We start from the raw sequence: 17,646 nt of genomic DNA on the forward strand, positions 1-17,646 counted from the left end.
ATCCGCAAAACCCAGAGAGGGAAGTTGGCAGTAATGACTCCGGGCACCGAGGGCTGTGTGTGTGTGTGTGTGTGTGAGGGAAGAGACGGATTTCACTGATGATACCAACATCTGTACCTATTCCAGCCATTGCATGTAACGCGCCCCCCCAACCCCCCACCCCCCACCCCCATCCTTCCCTCCAACCAAACACATCTTGAGTTCGATCTGTGCAATTAAACGAATTAAGCGGTTAGCGCGAGCGAATGTTGCCTAGCAATAATCCCGCCGAAGGGGCTCGTAGATCAAAGCGGGCGAAATGAGATTTTCTGGTTCGGCGGCCGACGGAAGGGCAACGCCGCGCGCCGCCGAGCCGCCGGCGCCGGACGCCGCGCTCCGGTGTCCCCCCGCGAGGACGGGTGAAACGCGCGCGTGCGAGCGTACGTGAGAGCGAGTGAGCGCGCCTGTGTGCGCACATGTGTGCCCGTGTCGGCTGAAGTGGTCTCCCCGCGCGGCGGTTCGTGGCGGCGGCGGCTGCACGCGTCGGCGGGCGAGAGCCCCTTCCCCTCAGATCACTCCGTCATGTGGGACGCGTGCCCTCTGTCCTGGGCCGCCGTTGACTTGACGGAGATTTATTGCCCTCTCCACCGTTAGCTCCCCCCCCCACCACCACTACCACCGCCACCACAACCACCACCCACGGCCTTAAATTAAGACGATTTCGTTGAGAATGTTGTGCGGTGCGCCGACAAACAGTTCGGAGCGCCGCCTCGCGTGCGTTCGTCTCGCCGTTATCGGTACGCGTGCCTGCCACATGTGTTCGCGCGCACGGCTCTCAGGATTCCGCTTTCGGGTCTCTTGAGGGGGGGGGGGGGGGTGGGGGGTGATGGGGGGCTGTGATTCAGTTCCTCAGCCGAAACCTTCCCCAGATAACTGTACGGTACCGGTCGGCAGATGTGAAAATGTGTGCCGCTGACAAAAAACGCGCCGGAGTCATGGCTGGGCTCCGTGTGCTCGGATGGGCTGGGTTTATCTGACATGGCCGTTGCTTGTCCTCACCAGCCTCTCGCTCGCTCGCTCGCGCGCGCTGCGTCTGACAGGAGACTGGCTGCTTCTGAGCGTGCTTGGTATCGTTTGGTACCGAGCCTGCGTCTGCCTATGCGTACCGGTGTGTAGCATCCGCACGTTCATGAATCTAACGCATACTGGTGAATTCTTTCACAGTAAAATGTCCAGTGTTAACTCAGCTCTGACAGAGTACATATGAGTCCAGTAGGGACCGTATGTACTCAGTAAGAGTCGATGTAACGCTGAGCATTTTACTTAGTACATGATGTCCTGGCTGTGTGGCATTTCAACCCTCTATGTGCTACCTAACAAATATCAAATTGCACAGCTTTTAGTTGTTCATGCAGGGAAGGCCTGTATTGCTGACAGATTTTTGAGGGACATATAGCAGCTACAAGACCGGTACACTGTTACCAATAAAGCACGCTTTTAATGTGACAGGAGAGGTTGCTGTTTGGTGCAGGGTTATTTGAGTACTGTGACCTGTTGATCTCCTTGCAATTTTGATCATGTTTAGGAAGCATTTTAATGGAAAGGATTGTGTGACACAATGAGTCTGAGCCTATATGTGTATGTGTGCTGGAGTGAATGAGCTGATGGGGGAGGGACTATGTGTGTGAATGAGTGAGCTAATGGGGGAGGGAATATGAGTGAATAAGTGAGCTGATGGGGGAGGGAATATGAGTGAATAAGTGAGCTGATGGGGGAGGGACTATGAGTGAATGAGTCAGCTGATGGGGGTTGGACTATGTGAGTGAATGAGTGAGCTAATCGGGGATGGACTATGCGTGTGAATGAGTGAACTGATCGGGGATGGACTATGTGTGTAAATATGTAAATGAGTGAAATGATGGGTAGGGACTATGTGAGTGAATGAGTGAGCTGATGGGTAAGGGACTATGTGTACGAATGAGTAAGCCAATGGGGGGGGGACTGTGTGAATGAGTGAGCTGAATGGGGGAGGGACTGTGTGTGAATGAGTGAGCTGAATGGGGGAGGGACTATGTGTGTGGATGAGTGAGCTGAATGGGGGAGGGGCTGTGTGTGAATGAGTGAGCTGGTGGGTAAGGGACTATGTGTGTGAATGAGTGAGCTGATTGGGGAGGGACTATGTGAATGAATGAGGGAGCTGATGGGTGAGGGACTATGTGTGTGAATGAGTGAGCTGAATAGGTAAGGGACTATGTGTGTGAATGAGTGAGCTGATGGGGGAGGGACTATGTGAGTGAATGAGTGAGCTGAATGGGGGAGTGACTATGTGTGAATGAGTGAGCTGAGGGGGGAGGGACTATGTGTGTGAATGAGTGAGCTGAATGGGGGAGGGACTATGTGTGTGAATGAGTGAGCTGAATGGGGGAGGGACTGTGTGCGGATGAGTGAGCTGAATGGGGGAGGGACTGTGTGAGTGAATGAGTGAGCTGAATGGGGGAGGGACTGTGTGTGAATGAGTGAGCTGATGGGGGAGGGACTATGTGTGTGAATGAGTGAGCTGAATGGGGGAGGGGCTGTGTGTGAATGAGTGAGCTGATGGGAGAGGGACTATGTGTGTGAATGAGTGAGCTGATGGGAGAGGGACTATGTGAGTGAATGAGTGAGCTGAATGGGGGAGGGACTATGTGTGAATGAGTGAGCTGAGGGGGGAGGGACTGTGTGTGTGAATGAGTGAGCTGAGGGGGGAGGGACTATGTGTGAATGAGTGAGCTGATGGGAGAGGGACTATGTGAGTGAATGAGTGAGCTGAATGGGGGAGGGACTATGTGTGAATGAGTGAGCTGAGGGGGGAGGGACTGTGTGAGTGAATGAGTGAGCTGAATGGGGGAGGGAATGTGTGTGAATGAGTGAGCTGATGGGGGAGGGACTGTGTGAGTGAATGAGTGAGCTGAATGGGGGAGGGACTATGTGTGAATGAGTGAGCTGATGGGGGAGGGACTATGTGTGTGAAATAGTGAGCTGATGGGGGAGGGACTGTGTGAGTGAATGAGTGAGCTGATGAGGGAGGGACTATGTGTGTGAATGAGTGAGCTGAATGGGGGAGGGACTGTGTGTGAGCATGTTGATTTCCCTGGTATACTGAGCATGAGGAAGGGATATTAAGGGAGTGCCTTTTTGGTGTTTATGCCTGCATCACTCTGGTAAATATCACATTAAATATACTCAGCCACATGTCGACACACAAGCATGCACACTGTGCACATTCACACACATTGACACAGACACACGAAAAAAAAAAAAAAACTGTAGTGGCAGACAGTCCCCGGGGCAAAATGTGTCCAAAAAAACAAACCAGTCTAACACCCAAGGCTAGTACCTCTGACTGCGAGTACTCTGCAAAAATAGACTCAGAAACGGGGCCTTTATTTCTTTTTATTATGATGGGAAGCCAGGCCTGCTACAGTGGTGGTGGTGGGGGGTGGTGGAAATATGGATGTGACTTCCTGTCTTTACTGCGTCTTCATCGACTTCACGCTGCTGCGACCGCATTCTCATCAAGCCGTCGTAAAAGAGTCCTGCCTAGGGGCGTCTCGGGCCTCCTCTTCGCGCGTCTGTGGGCCGATCCCTCCCCGATGGCGTCGGTCGGCGCCGGGGGCGGCTGCGCTCTTCAACTTCGAGCCGAAAACCCCGCCGCCCTGCCGTCAGCGTTCGGGGGCCGACTGCGGTGAGGTTCGGGGCTCGAGAACGCGGCTCGGGCCGATCGAGCGGCCGGCTTCTCCTCGGCCGGCCTTCTTGCTGAGGCCGTGAACCGCACGGCTCAGGGCACGGAGAGGCTCGTGAAAACCTGCACACGGGTTGTGTTGCGATGCAGGAGCGTTCTTCAGTATCCCTGTGCTCATGCGTCCATGTTATTTGACTGTTTCTTGAATCCGAGGTTTCGTCTGCTCATTTGAACGCTACTAGAGCAAAGATAATTATAATAGGGCATGTAACAATTATGGAAGGTGGCAATAAAATGGCTAAAATGTGAACTGCAAACAAGTGCACGGAAAAGCAGATGTCCTTATGTGCGATCGCTTGCTGTAAATACATTCGTACCTTTTTATCCATTTGTACAGATGGTTATTTACCGAAGCAGTTCATGTTAATTACCTCAGACGAGAGTACAGTTGAAGCTCTAGGACACAAGTTTCCGAATAACTATTGCATACTTCTTCCTGATGATGAATGGGATTATAACATTACTTAAGAAAAAGGACTATTCCTAAGAGAACACCAATTAATTAAATTAACAATTAGCAATCATATATTCAGCCTACAACACAAAGTCATAGCGGAATAAACCTGTCCAGTAAACTTAATTAATTTAAATGTCACAATTCCTTAAGGAATATATAGCATAAATTGTGAGATGTGAGGTCTCAGATGAATAATTCTGGGTCGCTAATGAATGTTCCAGTTGCACCATTTATTCTTTTAGCTTGTTGAGCTACCAGAAGTATGATTTTATATTTCTGTAAACAGCAGTGTAGTGACGCAATCATCCTTTGGATCCCTCATTGGATAAATTGCCATCGCTCTTTATGTGCAAGACATTAGTCACTTTCGGCGAGAAGAGGGATATCAGCCTGCATTGATTTTTGTATTTTTTTTTTGTCCATAGGGAGAATGAATTGTTTCTGCTGGAGTCTTTGTTGTTGAATCTACTGTGTGACTGGTTCTAATGTTGTCATCAAATATGATAATTGGTGGACAGCTGGTGAACATCTTTCGCAGCGCTTTTTCACGAAGTGCCCGCGTCTTGTGACGAGCTGAACTGTGAGCCTTGCATAGTTTTAATACTTGCACTAGCTCGCTCACAGGTGCTGATGTTTGACATGAGTCAGTGCTGCCCAACTCCGTTCCTGGAGATGTACCGTCCTGTAGGTTTTCATTCAAACCCTAATTTGGCGCACCTAATTCTACTAATTAGCAGCTCAATGAGATCGCTAGCTGTTGAATGAGTTGTACTTAATTAGGATTGGAGTGACAACCTATAGGACAGTAGATCTCTAGGAACAGAGTTGGGCAGCCCTGACGTGGGTTAATCACTAAAGAAGCCAAATTAACCAGTCCTAATGGATCATATTTCCACTGTATTCACTACAAAATATTTATTTTGTGATTAAGACAAGACAAGCTAATGGGTCCTTGTGGTTACCTTTGTAGGAACTGACAGCCAGGCCTGTCATGAAATTTGACAGAACATACATTGTTGAATGAAAAAGTAGTGATCAGATTATTCCATTATTAAATACATACCTTGGCATATATCGCCTGAGGGCTTTTCAAAATTGCCTTTAAAATAACACAAACCCTCATTTGGGATTGTGATATTTCTGGCATGGAATTATTGTGACATATTTGACTTTTATTCTTTATATGATGATATGAAATTCTGAGAAATCTTCACCTTGTGAATGAAACTACATCTTACTGACTTGGCAGTGGCAGGGTATGGCGTAAGGTCAACACATGGAAATGAGTTCTGCTTAATGCTCAACTGAAACACAATCAGTTTTTGGATGTTTAAAAAAAAAGGTTTAAACATCACAAACGTATTATTATTATTATTATTATTATTATTATTATTATTATTATTATTATTTATTCATTTTTTAACTAGTGCAGATTTACATGTACAGCTCAGTGTATTACGTGGACCTCACGTTGACTTATCCGTCATGAGAAATTATGGTCATCACTATGATAATGGTAAACTTTGTGAAACTGAAATCTATTACCTTTATTTATTATCTTTAGCTGGTTGAGATTTTTGGGTCTGGATTGGGAGGGCTTGGGGGGAAGGGGCGGGCTTGCACAACTGGGAGAATCCTCAGGTATACAATCAAGTGGGCCGTTCATCTTTAAATACATCTACTCTAAGAGATCAAGGGAGTGAATAATTAATTGGTTTTTCCCTGTTAAAAAAATCCACCCTCTGGTTCTGTTTCTTTTGGTCTCTTAATGAGGTTTGCATTCTTACATTCTCTGACAGTATGCATTGCAGGCTACACTGAGCCATGCTCCATCCTGTTGCCATGGAGATGCACGGGAGCTGTACTGTTTCTTGCACACAGGCGTACTCGCGCACGCACACACACGGATACACACAAGCACAAACGCACGCACACGAACACACACAAGCATTTCTCTGAATGCTGGTGCTTCTTGGGATGCACGCCAGGTCACAGTATTGACATGTGTGGGCGCGTGGGGTTGTGTAACCATGTGTGTGCATACGTGTGTGCGAGTGCGCACTTGTGCCTGTGCACACTGGAGTGGGCGGGAAGCATGTTTGTCCTCAGTTAGGATCTGTGGTCCTCCGCATCGTTCCGATTCACATTTACGAGACGTATCTTCCATTTCAATCGTTATGGCAAGCTCAGGAGACTGTATGTTTCCTACGATTTCGGCATTCCTTTGCTGCCTGTGTTGATCGGTCTGTATTATGTTTAAGCAGATCCAACCCTAAAATGTGACTATAAATAGGACTGCAGTGGACAGATGACACATACCTTTTTGTGACAGATTCACTGTTTGCCCATAGAGGCCAGAATTTCACAGGGACGTTGAAGAGAATAAATTAGTGAATCACAATTACGAATGCGCTTCAGAGCTCTGTTTCGTCGATGCATTAGTTGAGGTTATTAAGATACTGTTCTGGGAAATGTATTGTGCGTGGCATAAGGCCTTGGAGAACACTTAAGCCACAGGGCAGTGATTTTAAATGATAGGCTTTATGTAACCACTGAAAAATGACCTCACTGAAAACACTTCAAGTTGATACGAAATGAAAAATGGCCAAGGGGAAACACCTTTTGACTCGCAGACCTTAGCCGGGACTGGACTTACCTTTTCGAGTTGTGGTCATCGCTATTTGAGTGAAAATGAGGGTCAAGAACATTGCACCTATGGACATACTATGGGTGGCACAATCTTGGCTAATTTTCTGTTAAATGGTGGGGGGACAAGCCATTGAGTCAGAGCCCTTTTATGTGGAATGCAAATACCTTCCCTCAGTCAAAGTCAGTCTAATTGATAAAACGATTCACTCTGTTTGTTACGCCTCAAGTTCAGTACTGCACTTTACAAAGCCCCACTCGCCTCAGAAAAAGCATGAGACAAGTTTCACCACACAAGTCAAAGCTTTCAACCGCTCAACTCGCAAACAACCTCTGGAATAGTTCAAATACCAAACAAGAATTTTTCACCTGCTAAGGTCGAGTACACATTTGTTGTGTATTGCAATTTGAAGAAAAACCGAGTAACGCTTGTTGAACCCTAAGTGTTTTCAGATACACCGTGGCAAAAACTATTTGATAATATGTACAGATATGTCTAAGACGTGTGGCGTTAATTGAGTTTAATCATTTCGGCGTTTCGCGTGAGTGAATCTGCATCTCAAGCTCATTAAAATGTGGATTTGAATTGTATTTAGCGGTGCAAGCAGTATGGATTTTATTCATGTATTGCATGGGCTCGGGTGTAATTCACTTAATTAAATCCAGGGCTGACATTTTACTATTAAAATAGATCGTCTTGCTTCAAGATCTGAATCACTCTGTCAGAGAGCAAACATTTGTACCAGTGTTTTCCTTGGAGTACTACATTGAGGCATATTAGATGTGTGTGCTGTCTGCCACAGAAGCATTTATAGAGGGAACAAAACATTACTTGACCCATAGTTGTTCTAGCTCAGTAGACATTCATGTAAACAACCAAATTATTATTTCGGTTTATTCTGTGTTTTGTGGTATTACGAATTTTAGCCATTTTTATCATTGGTTAGGATGTCATACTTATGCTGGAAGAAATGGCTACTGTTGATCTGTTTCTACCTGAGTTACTGCATTGACTGCACAACAGATCCATGATCCATGGTACGCTATCTAAATCTCCTCTGCCTATCAGTGACTGTTTACTTAATCATCATGAAATAACCTCACGTGTGATTGGGGAGGATTTACAAACACCTTTATTATTGGAATGCTGCTCTGGTATAATCTGGTTTAATCTTGATCCTGGTGCCTGAGTCAATACCTGTTTTCTCAATGGAAAGTAGCAGATCCCTGTCTGTTTTTTTTAATCCAAAATTGAAGTAAGCATCAATGCTGGTAAGCTTAATTTTAACCAAATATGTTCAGGAAATGTGAGATTTGGTCATTTCATTCTGTTTTTATTACAGGTTTCCCAAATATACAGAGGCAATGAATCAATGATTTTATCAGAAGTGTGTGAATACAATCTGACTTGATGCATTATAGGGACACTGAGAGAGGAAGGGACAAATTCCAGTTCATGTCCATAAAGAAACCACATCTTCTGGCTTTTTCGTACTGTATTCCATATCTAGCATGGGGAACATTGAGAGAACACACAAGACAGCCCTGCTGCCTTGGTTTTCACAACAGACAACGCACTAAGATCCTTACGATGCTACACAGGGATGTTACTATACCGTGGTGTTACACTGGCTCCCTGTACTTTGACAGGTCTTGTCCATAATATTCTCATTCTTCATTATATCAGTTAAACAAAGTTTGGAATGAGAACTCCATATGGGCAGTAATAATTTCTCATTAGCAAGTACTCTTCGGACACGAGGTCATCGCTACAGTCTTTAGCAGTGATGTGCTGCTCAGACGTCTGGTTGTGTCATAACTGGAAAAAAATAACAGAAGAAGAAAATTTTGCTGAAGATCAAACACGAAGATCATACTCTGCATTAATATTTAAAGGGATGATTTTGAGGGGGAAAAAAAAACCCACTTCAAATATTTACGGCTGAAATAGTACATCCACGACCTGAAAATTAAATGCTTCGCCTTTTCTCAGATTTACTTCATATGTCTGAGGCTTTAAAGGTTATGGTTTTGTGTTAATAGCTTATCTTTCAGGCTGTGACAGAACACTTCTCCTCAGGATTCATGTCTGACATGCCAGTAGGATATGCTTTATCTTTGAAACCTTCTTTGAAAAATTCCTGTTGCTTTAAAAAAAAATTTAATACGAGCCAGTGGACATTTTGTTTTGCCAAGGTTAGGGGCCTAACCATGCCGACAGTGGTCTCAACCAAGTGTGTTTTTGGCATTTTGATTACTTGTTGAATATCGTATGTTAATATTCAAAGCTGTCATTCTGGAGATGTTAAGTGCTACCGCAGTATATAAAAATAAAAATGTAAAATAATATTTTCAAGGTAAAAAATATTATGTGTACACACCATACAGGTTACTCTATATACTGTACATCTGCGTATACTTACAAAAATTGGTATTCCTACCAAATATTCTATGTCAAAATGATTCCAAACACTAAAAAGTGCACCATTCCAAAGCAACACAATCCCATGTTTCTTAAATTAATTAATGTGACCTGGCCCTACATTTCGTATTCTCAGTATGTTGTGGACTTTCTTCCATTGTGTGTGTGATCTTAGTGTGAATACATAGCTAATGTGCTATTATGGGGCTAGTGTGGGTGCTAATGTTTTTCATATGTGAACCATTTACTTGGACTCTTTCAACAAATCTTAACTCATCATATATCTTATATGGTATGTCTGTGAATGAACATAGAAAGCACTTGCACTTTGCATACCACCAGTAGATGTAGGCCTGCTGTACAGTATTTACTTTGCCTTGCATCAGTGATACGGTTCTGCAGGTAGGTAGGATATTAGAAGCAATAACAGCAGTCCCAGTTGCTCTATGAAATAGGCTGGGCCTTTACTGATATCTAGATGTAGAAGAGTTAGGTAAATATATATTAGAGTGTCTGTTGTTATTATGCAAGTTCTGCATACACAGATATTGTATTTTTAAAATAAATATTTTTTCTCTGGGTGGTTGGTCCTTAAAGTATATGAAGTTTACATTCAAATTGAATGGGATGGTGATGTACAGCTAGTACTTGTGTTTAGTGTACTGTATGTGCTATTTTGGGAAAGTAATGAATGAAAATATATTGTCTTGGTGGTTATTCTGTAGGAAATCCTGAAAAGTGGCTAAAAGGTGCTGTATAAGTGTGGGGTTTATTTCATCATCATTTACCTCGGTGTGTGGCCTGCTTACAATCCTAGTAATGCCAAACTTACTTACTGTAGACAGTGTGTACAGAGGGCAGCTGAACAACTGTGAAGCATAGTTGAAGTGCCCACTTCTGCAGTGAGAAAGTAGTGTGAATAACTGTGGTATCGTTCACACCTGACTTAAAGGCCCTCGCTGTGGCACAGAGCAGGGTCAGTGATTGTTCGCAATTCTTCGGTGCATTCGAGAAACATGGCAGCAAGTGCCCGACTAGGAAACGCAGGTTTTGCCTCCATAGGTAGCACGCAATATCGATTAGACATTTGCCTTACAGGATGTGTTGCCGATTTAGGCACCGGCCAACAGGCAGGTTTAGTACGATTATAAAACTTTAACGTTTCTGTCGCAATTCGGTCCCTCACTCCTTCTCTGTCTTCATTAATAACTAATTTATCTGAATTCCAATTTAGGCCCCTGTACATTTAATCAGCTATCTGAAGGTTGTTAAGACATAGGTGCAGTTTGGAGAAATGATAGTCTCATGGTGTTGTTACTTTTATTTATGGTTGCTTAGAGACAGTTACCAAAGGTGAGGGCATAGGAAAGGGAATGTCCTGAACTGGTTGTAGTGTCTTGTGCCCGCCACGAAGCACTCATTATTATTAATGCCTTCTTCTTGGGTGGGTGGTGCTATAAAGGGAATACGCGTCCATTATGGGTGTGTCCTTTATTCCCTTCCCCGTTCCCCGTGTTCGTTTTCATTGGTTCCTGGAGCTGAGTGGGCGTTGTGGGCAGCAGCATCAAGCTGCGGTTACTGAGCTGAACTGCTGCTGCTTCTCTTGGGTGAGGTACTTAACCTGAATTGCTTCGGTAAAGCATCCAGCTGTATAAATGGATAATGTGTGAAAGCAGAAGCTTTGTAAGTCTCCCTGGGTAAGTGCTTAGAAATTAAGCGGTGTCCAGTGTGTTACGCTTTTATATATTTAATTTTATTTCCTGTCGACCGCGGTTTGATGCACGTCTTTACTCTTGAAGTGAATGGAAGTCTGGTCCTCCTGCTATCCGTTCATACTCAGCTGTACTGTTCTTGACTGTCACTGTTACCAAACTGTCAGTGGCTGTGTGCAGGAGTTTTCTTAAATGGCCCATTCATTAGGTTTCACGTTCTCCAATCAGTTGAGAGCCCTGTGGTAATGTCTTATCACCTTGTGAAACAATTCTGAAACAGGTTTTTAAAATGAGCAATCATCCCCTGTATGAAAGCTCTCCTAATGAATTGCTGTGCTTCAAATGTAATATTTGTGGTCCCAAATCCCATAATAAACTATGCTTTATCACACAATGCTGGCTTTGCTACTGTTGCCATTGTTGCATCTGAATATGCTTCAACCCTTAATTATTTCATTTGCATTTTGAAATGGCACACAATGGCTGACAGAAGCTGAAATAAGCAGCCATGTACAGGGCCCGCAACCATTTCATGTAACCATAGAAACTTTAACTCTGACACCAGTGACATCAGCAGACAGATGACCACCGGACCCTGCGGTCACACATTCAGCAGTTGGCGACCGAGGCCTAGAATTGGGGCCAAGAAGTCTCCAACCACTGCTTGTTTGTGCTGTGTTTATGGAACATTAACTAATTCTGCGATGAGGAACCCAGAATGCTTTCACGGAATCAGTTTGCCGCATGGCCAAAAGGACCAGCTGCCACCAGTAGATGGTCTGGAGGTAATTGGTATTGGCCGATCCCCGACTGCACATCTGTAGACCACAAGTGGTCCTGAAATCACACGGCGAGGAAACCATAAGGGGCAATTGTAAACCCTAAAATATGAGTGTACTTTACCTCAAAATCTTTCACTTCATTACTGTGAAATCTGTCACATCTGTGCATTCCCAGCTTCCTTTTTCTTTGTCTGCGGAGGTGGCTAGGACACCTAAAATAGAACCTTTTGCTGGCGTAAGGAGCATGCAAACTCGAGTGGTGTTCCAAAACATCGTCATCCCCACCCCCCCACCGCCCCAACCCCCCCAACCCTGGGCACCGGCAGCTCTTTCAACACCAGCTCTCCGGTACCTGGCCTGTCGGCTGATAGGACCAGCTGTCGCCAAAGGCTGCTTTGGAGATAGTGGCTGTCAATGTAGAGGACGTTTAAAAAATAAAAAATGACGGGTGTTGAGAAACGGAGACTGAGCGTGCCCGAGAGCCCTGGAGGCTCCTGGGTGATGAGATGAATGGAGCTTTATCACAGGTCCATTCACCTGGAGGGAACTGTAGAGTGATGCTCATTTTCAGTGTTTAGTCCTAAAGAGCAGCCCATGGACTGAGAGCCTAGTGAACACTAGATAGGTGGAGGCCAGAGCAGTGCCTCATTTTTGGTATGAAGTCCACACACATGCACACACACATACACACACACACACAGCCATTTATGGAGTTTTTGCTGCCGAACTCCCAGTAGTATTTGTCAGACCTTTCTCTTTTCTGCTTAGATTCTTACTGAGTGCAGAAAGGCAGCAGCTGTGGAGTTTATTTGGCAGATAATGAAAGCAGGGGAGGAGGTTGAAACAAATCAACGCATTTTGCGTGTTTTAGTCATGGATTCATGACCTTGCAGCTCTATATGCCACAGTATTGTCATTTCTGTTTTCATAATATAAATTAAATGAACATATTTGTTGTGATGTAAGGCTACGTTTGCCACTTAATAACAGTACACATTTGCCTCCAGCAGTGTGACTTATAGCTGTCACATTACATAATTGAAATGTTCCTTTGACATTGTTACAATCGTGTGCTAACATATCAGAAATTTGAGTATCATATATATTTGCTGGGGGACCAACGTAATACATTATGTGTACAACGTGTTACATTTTTCCCTGAATCAATAAATAGTGCTCTATTGCTAGCCCCATTTAAACCAACAGAAGTGCTTGCAAAGTGAGGTTTATAGAGACGCAGGTTGTAGATAGCGGAGTCGGTTAGTCTGCTCCACATCACAATCGATTACACGTTTGACGACACCGGGATGAAATGGAATCGCCTGTTCGATTCAGCGTCCGTAGCCGGCGCGGTACGCTCGCGGTGAGGAACGTTTGTACTGAACGCCCTGCCGCCTCCCATGTGGTTTCGGGGTCGGGGGTCACCCGGCTGGGTGTAATGGAGAAGCTAAGCTGTGATTACACTTCCTGCCACGCTTGAGGAATGGACTCGTAAAAGCAGGGAGAGGCCCGGGGTAGCCGGGCGGTGCGGATCGAGAAGGGGACGGGGGCTTTGGCCTGGGACTGGGGCGCTTATCGATACTGCCTCTCTCTCCGGGGGGGCGGGGGGGGGGGTGGGCGGGGGGTATGAGAGAGCGGTGATAGATGTTCCACTGGGATGGGAGGCCACTCGACCATGAAGCAGGCCATTAGTAATGCAGTCCTCCTCCCTGCACTCCTTCACAACTTCCCCCTCCCATCCTCTCTCCCTCTCTTTCTCTCTCTCGTTTTTCTATCCTACTTTCCATCCCCATGTCCTCCTTCCTTGTTTCTCTTCTTCTGTCTCTCCCCCTTTCTCTTGCTGCTTTCTCTCTTTTACTCTCCTTCCCCATCCCCTCTTCCCACTCCCTGACTCCCACATTCATCTGAAAATCACTGCCAATGATGGACAGTGTTACCATGCAGCATTATGTGATCCCCAGGAGAGCTGTGTGTATATATCTATCCAACCCAATATATTATGTTCTGCTTGCATTCACATGAATGGCACAGCTACCTTATATTCTAGCGTTTCTACAGCTTCTGTAAGAAATTATTACATTTTAACATAAGCAGAGATAACATTTTTTTGAATTTATTGTCCATTTTTGGGGATTTGCCAATATATATATATATCCCTGCATGCCACATGCTCTGTCACAGGGGGACATTCAGTAGAGCTCAAACATACAATACATGTGGCACACAATATACTACAACAGGTAGTACAGTATTATTGATTAGTTGAGAATACTTCTAGAACTGGTGATCTGCACTACAAATTATACAGGTGCCTGTGCGCAATGTGTCTAGGGGCACTGGCTGTTTTAAGTCCTGCCTATGCCCTTGGTAGGATCAAACCAAATGTTATAACCCAGGCTAAAACTAGCAATGTCTTTTCTTCTGGGCTCAGGCTAAGATTGGAGATCGGTTTCTTAACAGATTGAGCTACTTGGGAATCACACTTTACAGATTGAGATACTTGGGAATCATGCCATTGTCTGCAAGGAAATTACAGAAATAAAAATATATATATATTATTATTTTGAGCAGATGTCCAGTGGTATGATTGAGCAAGTCAATTGGAGGTCTTGGCTTCAGTGCAAGTAAAATATTAAATTCTTTAGGTTTTCTGACTTCCCATGCAGTTGACTCTCGCATTATATATGACTCCCGCCTTGTGTGGAACCTTCATAGCTGTGATCCCTTCTCTGTCTGTTACCTGTTCCGCTTTTTCCTCGTTTGAATAAAAAAAATAAATAATACAAAATGAAAGGAGGTGAGCTGTCCGCTCTTCTTTAAAAAAAAAAAAAAAGTAATCTTCTCTTATGTTGTCTGGGATCTGATTGAAGTGCCTTCATCAGCCTTTTAATCGACCAACCTCAGGCAGGCTTTGGTTGAGGTGAAATTGTTCATTGGTTGGAAATAAGATGCCGCATACCATGTTCGGCTCTGAAAACTGCACTACGCTTTATTTAATTAGACGAAAAACGGGAAACAAGCCTTCTAATCTCTATTATTTGTGAAGGTTTTACTCCCAGCGATGACAGTAGCTGCTCCGTAAGAACATCATTTCTGTCAGTGGGTGCTGTTAATAATGGCGAGCACGGGAGATTTTTGCTCTTGGTGTCTTCCACTGAAATGCTAGATCCTGTGAGTTGCCTGGCAACCAGTTACAGTATTAACAAGAAGGGAACCCACGTACAAGAAAAGACACCATGAAGCTTCGGCGCGAGCTAAGTTCTCTCATCTCCCTCCGTGGGTGTTTACATCCTGAATAAATTATTCATCTTCATCAACACTGCTATGCCTAGGTGAATATTTTTGGGGAGCGTTTCTGCTCTAGCATTTAATGTAAATCCTTCAGTGGCCCAAGGCTTATCTTTCACAATGGTGGCACAGATGACGGTGGAATGGAGTCGTAGTAAATAATTGAAACTGCCAGTTCACATATTAAAAATGAAATGTTAAACTCAAAAAATTTACATTGCTTTTCAGAATTTCCCATACAGCATCACATCCCGTTGTCCTTCTCAGTAATGCAAACTTAACGTCAATCCGTCTTTCAGAGTGGACACATTGCAGGATTTAGACATTCCTTCTATAGTAACAGGAGTAGAAAACCATACCACTGTGCAAATGTTCTAATGTCCACAGTCATTCACTGAGTAATGTGTTAATGATCTCTGTAAAGGTTTCCCAGTGAATACCCTGCTAGCCCTGATCGTGTGAATAGATACCCTTACTGTGATACCTCAGCAGCGGCCAAGCTATTAACATCCTTTGTGGAGACATGTCAGGCCAGGCACATGCAGACACTCTTTTTGGTATTGACTGAGAGGAAGGGTAGGCAAGGGGTCCATCAATTTCTCTGAATAGGAAAAACAACCTGTTCTCTTTATATGTTATTCTGATTTGAAATGAGAAAAAGCACAGTTTTCTTTACAGTTGACTCAAGTTAATATATGGCAGCTCTGTCTGGTCCACTCCTGATGTCAAGGGCACCATGCATACGGTGTGAGACAGGCACAGATTAGATGTCCTTTTGTGGGCATAAAAAATGTCTCAATCATGCTGTGCCATTTCTGTGGAGAGGCATGAAGATGATGACTAAATATTGATTTGGGACTTCAAAAAATGTAATGTAAAAGCCTGTGTTCTGATTTAGGCACAAGACTGCAAAGTAATTTATTAAAATATTTTATGTGACTATTTTGGTGTTTACTGCCGGAAATTGGTCTTTAGGGAAGTCATTAAACTGGTAAATTTTAATCTTATTGAGCGGACCGACCTTGACGCTAAGATGTGACTGATTTTCCTTTTTATAGCTGAAACTGTTTATTGTTTTTATCATGTTGATGAATAATATTAGTAGAACACCCTCTAACAGGCTCTTACAAAATTGCTACATATCCAAGAATACATTTTTAAAATAATTTAAAGCAGGTTTCTGTTTTTTAATAAACAGTCTAGTGTACAGAGTTATTTCTCCAACACTCCAAAGTGGCTATGGGTACTGCTCATGAATCATGTCCACACTTTTCATTACCATATTGCTGAAGCAATTCAGGTTAAGTTCTTTGGTCAAGTGTACAATAGCCCACCTGGGAATAGAACCTGTAGCTTTCTGGTAACAAGCCCAGTTTCATAACCACTCTTCACATGCCTGGCCTACAATTCTATATGAGCTACTTATGATATATGAATTTAACAGTAGTTCAACTTAGTCTTTCCCCCCTGAATCTTTTCTAAATGCTAAGCAATATACTATTGGTATCATCAAACAAGGTAATTCTGTGATAGACTACACGCCAATTCTGCTTAATACATTAAACAGCAGTATGCATCTGTTTTACCAACACAATAATCTATATCTGTATTTGGATAGAAAATATGTAGGCGCGGTTTACTTCAGAAGTTCTGTAAAAGAGAAAATGCTAGTTTTCTGGCCTAAGGTATATTGCTGTTGCAAATCTTGTGCTTTCAAAGCACCAAACTTGTGATTTAACATTGACCTGTCACTGGTCATGAAGGAACCTAGTGAGCAAAAGTTTGACTCTAGACATACAGAGGGGTGGTAATCCAGGCTGAGAAACGTTTTGACATAAATGGACTAGGTTGACCCCTATATAGCTCAGGGTTTTCCCGGGTATAGCCTGGCTACATCCTAGTTGGCTAGAAAACTTTCACTCTTCAACCAAATGTAGCCGGGTTTTTAGCTGAACACCAAGATGGTGTTACACTGACTTTTCACCACAAAAATGTTCACTGCGATAATAAGCGATCATTTCTTTTTAAAGATATTTTTATAAACAACTCTAACGGTAGCCTAGATGTTCAAAATCAGTGGTGTCAAAATCGAGTCCTGGAGGGCCACAGTGTCTGGAAGTTTTGTGATTGCCTTTCACTCAATTAATCCTTTCAGTCCGATTAGGGCCTTGAGAACAAGGTGTGTGGATTCTAAGCCAATCAATGATTTACATTGATCACAGGGCCTGAAACACCACACACCAGCAGACACTGCAGCCCTACAAAACTGCATTCTGACACCTGTGTTCTAAATGATTAGCCGTTATATATAACTGCATGTTCTAAGTGCTTGTGCTGGGTCTAGCTGTGCCTTGAACTGGTGGTGCTGCAGAAGCAGGCATCTCTGTCAGATCGCTACCAACCTAAACTATTTCATAAATGCATTTGTCAATGTGGTAAAAAAATGCATGAAAATTGTGTTCTGTTGCCCTTGAGAAATGAACCTTGTTTTCAATGCATTATGCTGCTTGTTTGGACCTCGTTTGGACCTTATTTTAGATGGACACAACATACAGTTACAGAGCAAGATGTGTATTTCT

At 43.9% G+C, this 17,646-nt stretch overlaps 1 protein-coding gene across 5 annotated transcripts in view; it reads left to right on the top strand.

Annotated features, from left to right (window-relative positions):
* Window positions 1-17,646, top strand: part of LOC118230235 (disks large-associated protein 2-like) — a 167,427-nt gene that overhangs the window by 34,155 nt on the left and 115,626 nt on the right. The window lies entirely within an intron of this gene.

Source organism: Anguilla anguilla, chromosome 6, assembly GCF_013347855.1.
Source record: "Anguilla anguilla isolate fAngAng1 chromosome 6, fAngAng1.pri, whole genome shotgun sequence".
NCBI lineage: Eukaryota > Metazoa > Chordata > Actinopteri > Anguilliformes > Anguillidae > Anguilla > Anguilla anguilla.